The following is a 10,300-nucleotide window of genomic DNA, read 5'->3' on the forward strand; positions in this document are numbered from 1 at the left end:
AATCAGTTCGGTTCAGACGAGCTGTGAGTCAGTCTGCTTCACACTGAATCACACATGCGCAGTATCATCAGCTCCTCGGTTCTCAACGAATCAGACGCGTCTGACAGAAACGGTTCTCAATGGCGCTTCAGAACTCCTGACCTGATATTTAGATATACTATTCTTCAATAAATATATTTGTTTGACATGGAAGCTGTGGAATATATATTATAAAAAAATAAATAAAAAAAACACCCCAGAAAAAAGGGCACTTTCTCTCCAGGAATAAAAAGGGCAGGTGCTCAAGCCCCCTTTGATGTCTATGTGTGCACGTGCCTGTATATATATATATATATATATATATATATATATATATATATATATATATATATATATATATATATATAAACAATTTTTAAAAATGCATTATATTCCTGTGATGGCAAATTTTCAGCAGATATTACTCCAGCCTTCAGTGTCACATGATCATTCAGAAAACTTTCTAATATGTTGATTTTTTTTTTGTTCAGGAAACCTTTTTTCTTAAATTATTATTATCAAAGTTGCAAATTCAGTTGCACTATCAAACACTGTCTTTACTGTCACTTTTGGTCATTTAATGTGTCCTCGTTGATCAAAGTAATTATTTTTCAAACTTTTGGAAGGACTGCCTTGGGCAATATCCGCTAGTGGGTTGATGCGAAGAAACTCTGGTGTACCCTAGAGAGAAAGAGTGAAATGTGCTGAGACAGAATCTGACAGACCTGAAATAAATAAATGAGAAGGATTCTGTTTGCAGAGATTCAAAAGCATTTATACAGAAAAAAGTGACAAGGACATTTTCAGTGGTCATGTAACATTTTTTTAAATCTTACCTCGACCATTTGCATCAAGACACTGGCATCTTTCATTAGCAGTGCCAGCGGACCACTCAAATCCTGTGATGACAAGATTAGATCACACACACACAAACACATGAACACACATACTGACTAAATCCTCTGTGGTGACAGTATGTCCAGATTTGTTTGTAGCTACTATCTTGGCCAGCTTCTGCTGCATCTCTCCTCCACACTGCTGCTGAGTGACAGTATAGCTATGATCTCATTTTCCAGAGAGCCAGGATCCTGAACAGCGTAGACGCCCATTAAAAAGAACTAAGCACCCTTAATTACATTTTTAAAAAAGGCCCTAGGTCAAACTGAAATGATGACACAGATACATACTGTTGAGAAATCATACATATTTGTAAAAAGCCCTTTCATTCTGTACAGCATTATTATAAGCATATTTTTTTTATGTTTTAAAGAAGTCTCTTATGCTCACCAAGGCTTCATTTATCTGCCAAAACTGTTTACTTTTTTAATATATTTTAAAATGTAATTTACTTTACTTTTTAAATATATTTTAAAATGTAATTTACTTATTTTGTGATAAACATGAAGTTCAAAAGAACAGCATTTATTCGAAATGGAAACATGTTCTAAATGTATAAATGTCTCTGATGTTACTTTTGATCAATTCAATGTGTCCTCGCTTAATAAAAGTATTAATTTATTTCAATGTACTGACTCTTGAACTGTTGTGATGTTTAATTTTAGCATTTAAAATGATTGCTTTAAGTCTTTAATTTTGTCATCTAGTTATACAAAAGTATTCATTTGTCAGTAGGATTTGCTGGCAATTTTTTTTTGTCCATTCTTGTTTTACCTTATTGGGTCTATGAGCACAAACAAAGCATACAAAGTCATTTGCTCCTGATATTTTCCGTGATATGATACCTTCATCAGCATGAGTCCAACTACACCAGGCACAGGGGTGATGTATCTAGTTCGCTCTTCACCACCCGTTTCCCACTGGCTTTACTGCTGTCTGTGTGAGAGTCAAAGGTAAACATGTGAGGTAAAACCAGCAGCTATTTGATATTCCATTATTGTTTCAAACAAGTTAGACAGAGTTAAGCAGAGAGAACTGGTATATGATTTATACCACAGTCTATGACCACTACCCGCTCCTTCACCCACTCTCCTTTCACCATCTCAGCTCTGCCAGCACCCACAACCAAGATGTCTGCTCTAAACTCATCAACAGAATCATGAGCTCTTCTTTGTTGTTAAATCTAGCTGAAGAAATGCTCATGTTCAAAACTGGGAAAAGGTGTTCAAAATAGAGCGTGAGAGAAGCAGATGAAACCAACATGTTCAGCAAGGTCAGGGGTCTTTGAGTGACAGGTGGTCACTGTGGTGTGATCCCATAAGAGCAGATCGTGCATTGGAGCTCCAACGATTTTACTGCGGCCGATCACGACAGCATTCTTCCCCATCACACTCACACCTGCACACATGAATCACACTTGCTCTGTTCCAAAACCCAGTGAGCATTCTAACATGCACTGTCGACACCAAGTCTCTTCTAAAGGTCTCATTTTAATTATGCTGCCTTTTTTGAGCTAGATTGTTGAAGCAGCATCACACGTATATTTTGTGAAAGCAGAATACTCAGCATAATATATATATATATATATATATATATACACACACACACACACACACACACACACACACATATATATATATATATATATATATATATATATATATACGTATATATATTATACGTATATATCAGATGGTCAATATGGTAATACAAATTTTGATTTTACATTACAGTATACACTAATGGAATGTGTGCAATTATTTTATTTTATTTAGACATTAATATATGTATTTAGCAAGGATGCATCAAACTGACCAAGAGTGACAGTAAAGATGTTTATCATGTTTCAATTTTTGTTTTATTTCATCAAAGAATCCTGGAAAAAAAGTATCATGGTTTTCACAAGACTCTTAGGCATTACAACTGTTTTCAAAATTGATAATCAATTTCTTAAGCACCAAACTAACAGATCCTTTAGAATCATTTCTGAAGGTTCATGAGACATTAATGGCTGCTACAAAATAGTTTGCCATCAAAGGAATGAATTACATTTGAATGTGTTTTAAATGAAAAGCAGTTAATTTGAATTGTGATTATATTTCACATTTTTAAAAATGAGGTATTTTACCAAATATTTTTATTACTTCTATGCTTATTAGAGATGCTGCCCATGTCGGCAGTATAAGAAACTCGCTGGGTTTTAAATCAGAGCTGTGACGTGCCCTTTCTGACACTCCAACATGTGCTGCTAAAAAAAGAATGTTCTGGATCCTTCTTTTCTTTCTTTAGGGTGCTGGCTCATTTCACCAGCCAGTCATCAGACTGCACCGCTCTGTCTGTGTATGTGTGTATATATAGATTTCACACCTATCCAATTACACTGCACACTCATTGTGCTGTAATACAAAGGCCACCTAGACAATCATGCTTTGATTCTGACTGATGAGAGCTAGAGTTAATGGGTAGCACTTCACAAGATTTCTACCCACCGCTCTGACTGATGAGCTCCATACAGCCATTAGTAGTGCATGGGATGAAACAGTCACGTAGGGTCTCCACAAGACAGCCTCTGCATTTATACTGGTCAGGCTGAGAAGAAGACACATTAAATAATAAAAAGTCACAATATATGCCATATATTGTGAGAGTATTTCTGAAATATTTGGCATATTATCATATCTATATAATATTTATAGAATAATTCCAACACCTAATATGGGAACTGTAATGTTTTTGAAAGAGACAGGAATGAGTATTTTTATGCACCAGCATTAAAATTATATATATATATTTTTAAAGTTTGATTTGAGTTAGTTCACCCAAAAATGAAAATTCTGCCATTAATTACTCACCTTCAAGTCATTGCAAACCCATAAGATCTTCATTCATCTTCTGAACACAAACATAACGACTTTATTCAAAAAAAAATTCTCTTTTGTGTCAGTCTTCGAGGTGCATTAACAAGAGTACCTTGACAAATGCATGTTGTGCTGCTGCATTCTGACAAAGAACCCGAATGCTCTGGATCTGGTTTACAAGCAGAGGAAGATGCACACTGTGCATAAAACAGTGTGTCTTCAGAAACATGTCTGAAGATTTCGACAGAGAGGATGCAGCATCACATGCATGTGTGGTGGTACTCTCATGAACGTGTGTCGAAGACACAGAAGAGAACAAATTCTTGAATAAAGTCGTTATTTTTGTTTTCTTTGCACACAAAAAGCTTTCTTGTAACTTCATAAAAGTAGGATTGAACCACTGATGTCATATAGCCTATTTTACCTATCTCCTTACTACCTTTCTGGGCCTTGAACATGTCAGTTGTATTGCTGTCTGTGCAAGATCCAAAAGCTCTCGGATTTCTCAAAAAGCTCAATATAGTTTCTGTCAGTAATTACAATAAATACATTTTAAATCACATATGGTCACGCAAGTGATCTATTTCCCATAAGTATGCATCATAGATCTGATTGAACTCTCATGGATGTCTCAAGAGCCTGTAGGTGGATATAGCTTATTTATCCAGATTATAGACTCAGATGACACAAAAAAATATTTTTACTTGCATAACTCATCTGAAATCAGTAAAAAGGCCTATATTCACACACATCAACAAAAGAGGCCTTTGGCCTTCTGACTTGTGAGGGAAAAATAAACGGATAAGGGAGCCAAATAATGTAATTAGACCTGGAAACTACACTTAGCAGAGGCCCAGTGGATCAAACGATGAGAAAAAAAAGTATGTGAAATGCATCAACTTCAAAAGTCTCCACTACCTGTCTATTCCAGTTAGTTTAAATGAATCCACTATCAAGCCCACTTTTGCCATCTTGCTTCTCAAACATACATTTCAAGCAGATAACACCTACCCATCCAAATCTGTGTTTATTGTGTTGACAGAGTCAAGCATTAGTCGTATGATGAGGCCATGGACCACAGGATTCTCATTTACTGCAACTATATTTCACAGGACCTTAAGAAAATCAGTGAGATCAGAATTCAGAATCGAATCCTTTTTGTCACAAAATTGTTTCATTTGCCATTTGCCATATTTATTTAATATCTCAGAATGCATTTATCTATTCCAAACACTGAACAAAACTAGATCAGAATTAACTGGTTCAAAGTTGACATGAACTGAAGAAGTCCAAAGGCTCTAATTTTCATTGTAATAAATTGTAAGTAATCCTGCATGGACATATAAAGAGAGAAAGGACGTAAAACAAGACAAGGCGAATCACATTGTTGTTATTGCTTGGGACATGTTTCCCTGACTTTACCCTCTGTGGCTGTCTCAGGAAACCTAAAATGGTTCACAATGATCCCAATCTAAGCAATAGAGGAAGACAGTGTCAGCAAGAGGTTTATGATAAACATGTTTATTATAGCTCACTGAACCTCAGCCGCTGCCTTGAGCTTCATGCTGATGTAGAGGTTTGAATCATCTCTGTCCCCAACCTGCAACAAAACACAGGGTATATGAGTGTGTGAAAAGAGTACAAAAAGTTAAAAATGTGTAGAATTATATATTGTTTGTTTAATACTTTTAGACATTTTAAATTTTTATGTCCTATAAAAACAGAATCAGCAAACAACCCACTCAAATGTAATACTGGTTTAAATTTTGTACAAAATAATGGTGTATTATGTAAATGTCTGTCTGTGAACATTTTTCTCTCAAAAGTATGGATAATGTTCTACTATTTAAGAGTAAATATTAAAATGCAAAACATTTTGGTGTGAAAGGTGTATGTTTTATATATTTAACATTTATGAAAATTCATGAATACATAAACATTATAAAAATATTTGCAATATACAATATTGCATTTTGATACCGACATTAAATGGATTCTTTTTCTAAAGATTTAAATCTGGTTATTTAAATGTAATGGTCAAACATGTTTTGATCAAAACAGATAAAAAATATTTAGAAGAACAACAAAACAACACAGTTCGGGCAGTGCGATTATGATGGTCGAAGATATGAGTCACACACCATATCAAAGTTATCTCATCATGGTGACCTTAAACTAACACACATTTCTTTCACGTTGCACACTTATGCATGACCATGACCATGAAGCCATAAGGAGATGATCTATTTTAACACAACACCCACAACCATGAGAGAAAAGAAAATGGCACATTACCAAATGACCATCTGGAGCAAAATAGATAAGAAAGATGAGTCAGATTATCAGGAGAGATAAAAAATTATCCAGCAAGCTATCATATATCTCATATAATAAATGAACAAATGTATTTAACAAAAGTAATATATATGTGTTGCTAAAGCAGAACTTCACCTAAAAGTTTTAATGTCCTTCTCATAAAGTGTATTAAGTACAATTAAAATATAATATAAATTTATAATGATTAATAACAATGGCAGTGCAATGTAAATATAAAGTATGTAAATAATATATTGATAGATTATTACATCTTATATACTGAAGTTTGTCTACATTTATTTGACACGGTAAAAGCTGAAATATTATGAAATATCATTACAATTTAAATAACTATTTTAAATGTTTAAATACATTTAAAAATTTTATATATTCATTTAACGGCAAAGAAGATTTTGATTAATCATTACTCCAGTCTTCAGTGTCATATGATCATTCTAATATACTGATTTTAAACATTTTTTTAAATGATTATTATTAGTGCTGACAATAATTGAGCTATTAAATATTTTTTGGCAGAATAATTATTTTAAGCAAAAAAAAAATAAAATAAAAAATAAAATAATAATAATAATAATAACAAACGTTCATTTAATTCTATAATAATTTAAAAAATCTTTTTTAAAGTGTCATGTTTGATGCAATTTTATGGAACCTTGCTGAATGAAATTATTTATTTAAAAAAAGAAATTACTGACCCCAAACTTAGTAGTGTAGACTTAATAATAAATTATTATCTAATTTAATAATTCAATTAAAAAAATAAATAAACAACATATCAAACAAGGGAGGTCCTTGACCTAAAAAGGCACCTGATCCACCTGATCTGCAGGGGCCCTCAAATTCACTGTGCGGTCTTGTTTCCAGACACAATGGTTGTCATGGTGCACTAGCTGTCCTGGCATCTCAAATCTCCACGCCAGAGCACAGAGGCAGTGATGACAAACATCTCCACCTGCTACTGAGCGTAACACAGTGGAAAAGTTAGTAGGAGGACATAATAGAGAGCAAAAAAAGCACCTGAAAATAGAGTTGAGTCGGCATTTAAACTTATCAAGACCTGTCCTGACTCCTGTGGGGAAAATGTAGCCTACACAGCCACTCCTAACCTCTCTGCTTTCTGCAAGTGTCTCCTCTACTGTCACAGGAAACTGTGCAGTGTGCAGCTCCCAAACCAGAGTGTTATCACTGTATCCAACTGCAGTGTTCCAGACTATTCCAGAACGAGTGGGCAAGCAAGCTGATAAAGGAGCCCTGGTCAAGGCTTCAAACCTTAGACAAACTCAAACAATCACATGGTTTGCAGAAAAAGCATGCACAGGGCCAAAGGGGTTAAAATAAAACTGCTGGGCTGAGGAGGAAATGGGCTGTTCCATAGTGAAGAGCCAGGCAGCCAATCAGGGATGCATTGAGCTGGGACAGGAACAGTTTGGGACTCTGTGCTCTGTCTCCTCCTCTTCTTTCTGCCAGTGAAAGAAGTCCAGCATGTGATTTTCAAAACAGAGTAAATATGTTACCTCGATCTAATGCCTCTATATGCAGCCCAAAGCCTTCAAAGCGGCTGTTAATCAAACAACCTCTGGGAGGAGTGCAAGGAGTCGAAACATTAGATTGTTGTTCATGTGCTGGCTGCCTTCAAACAAACTAATAAAAGCATTTGTTTGTTTTAATGCATTTCTGCAAGGACGCTGAAAATAATATAGGGGCAATGTCTTAAAACTTTGTAAGTTTGCAGTGTTATAGATTTCATGGACACGCTTTAAAATGCATTTTTGGCACAACCACAGAAAAACTCAATTATTAAAATGTATGAATATGCTATGAAATATCTGACACATCCAGTCCAAGTGGAGAAAATGTAGACAACATAAAACTCCAGGAACATCATGGCACGTTTCTCCACCAGGTTTCTGAATAAAAAAAAGAAAAAAAAGAAAGAAAAAAAGAAAAAAAAATTGGTTTGTTTTTGTTACTTTAGTGCCCTCTAGTGAGAAACTGTTAGATGACAACTTTGAAATGTTCACTCTGTAGACTCATTCATTTAATCTAAGCTCACTGTATTCAGTATGTTGGCGTTTATTCGCTTTATTTTTTTTTTATTTTTTTTTTTGGCAATTCATTCTTTTTGTCACACTTTTACACAGTCTCCTTCACAATAAATAAATCAAACTAAACAGAGTATAAATACAAATTCATGTGTATTTATTTATTCATTCACCCCCCCCCCCCTTTGACTTTTGCTCAGATGAAATTTCTAACACAACCAACATTTTTATCTTAATACATAAAACAAACAGACAAACAAACAAGCAAAAATAAATCTGTTATGATACCTTACTTTATCTACATACTTTTCTATTCGAAAACGCATTCATTCAGATGTTCAACGAACTGTCTAGTAGAAAAATTAAAATTATTTGGCATAAGTGCATCTACTGTGTTTTAATACAGTTTTAAAAGGTCCATTTTATTCATCAAGGGTGCCTTCAATTGAGTAAAGACATTACGAAAGTAAATTTATATATCAATTAAATGCTGTTATTTTGAACTGTCTATTCGTCAGAGAATTAAAAAAAAAAAAATTGTTTCAGGTTCACAATTTTATTCATCATTGATGATGATACCACTAAGAAATTTTTCTTGATTGGCAAATCAGCATATTGAAATGATTTCTGAATAATCATGTGACACTGAAGACACGGAATAAATTACATTTTAAAAATATATACTAAAATATAAAGCAGTCATTTTACATTATAACGTCATACTGTGATTAAAGACTTAAAAAAACTACATTAAGGTAAAAAAAAGAAGATGAATATATAAAATTCCCATTTAAATCGACCACAAAAACAAAAGTATTTCCAAGTAGTAATAAAAATTCAATGTCTAATAGTCACTGAAGTTAAAAGCTATGATTTCTATGACCACTGGGAGGCAATATCGGTCCATATTTGTATCTTAAAGGAACATATTAGTACCTAAAGTGTACATATTCATACCTAAAAGTTACAAAAGTGTACCTTTTGAAAATGTACTGCCTCAGTTACAGCTTTTGTAGCTTTTGAGAATGTATGTTAATCTTTTAAACCACGGCTGTGCTTTTCTCACACAGCCCAATCCCTGGTGTCTCATCATGTGAATCCTCACAAACGAACCGTCTATCTGGCTATTCACCACACAGACCCACCAGGCTCTCCAGAACACCATTAGTGTCCTATAAGCATTAAAATCATTAGGATTATTTCCTGCTTAAGGGACATTAGAGTATAATTGCTCCGGACTGACTGATCTTGTTAGCTAAATAATATAAGCCTGACTTCCTTGTGCTGTTGACAAAATATGTGAAGAGTGATTTTACATTTACATACATCGCTAGAAGTAGGTCCATTACATCATGCAGCAGTCACTGAGACGCCACTGACCCACAACTCCTGGTCTGATGATCAAACCAGAGCTGGAAACTGGAAACAGATATCATCAATGCACAGTTAAATACAAAGACACAGTTAATCCATCGCCAGAGATAAGCCAGAATGCCTTTGCATTGCATACCAGTTAGTATTAGTACAAAACCAATGAAATGTTACTTATTTGTCTTCAAAACCTGCTGAACTGGCTTGTCAGATCCCTCAAGACCCACACAAGTTCTCTGGCAGTGGTACGTTATCAGTTCATAAAAGCAGGACAAAATCAAATCATTCTGCAGCTTCAAGTTATACACAGTATACAGCTTACATAAAGTCTCCACAAAAATATTCAGCAGCACAACTTTTTTTTTCAACACCGATAAAAATAAGAAGTTATTCTTAAACACCATATCAGAATATTAGAATGCTTTCTGAATGATGATGTGAAACTGAAGACTGGAGTATTGACAGCTGAATTCATTGCCATCATGGGAATTAATTACAATTTTAAAATTGTAATTAATACATAAAATACATAAAATTGTAATGTATTATTTTGCAACATTATTGTTCACTGTATTTTGCATCTGACCTTATGCTTACAATTAAGAGATGAAATTGCATTTTTCTTCAACATAATTATACATCTTCATTTGTTTGAAATGACGTGCCTAGCTGAGAAAGCCCTGATTCCTGATGCAATCACATGAAATCATTCTGAAGGCACTTGTGTGGGATCTTGATTCACAAAGGGACATCCTCCACCCATGTGATGACAGATAT

At 34.2% G+C, this 10,300-nt stretch overlaps 1 pseudogene; it reads right to left on the minus strand.

Annotated features, from left to right (window-relative positions):
* Window positions 1-591: 591 nt before the first annotated feature.
* LOC113037927 (C-1-tetrahydrofolate synthase, cytoplasmic-like) lies at window positions 592-5,379 on the minus strand (annotated as a pseudogene).
* Between the last annotated feature and the right edge of the window lie 4,921 nt (window positions 5,380-10,300).

Source organism: Carassius auratus, chromosome 20 (genome assembly GCF_003368295.1).
Source record: "Carassius auratus strain Wakin chromosome 20, ASM336829v1, whole genome shotgun sequence".
Classification (NCBI taxonomy): domain Eukaryota; kingdom Metazoa; phylum Chordata; class Actinopteri; order Cypriniformes; family Cyprinidae; genus Carassius; species Carassius auratus.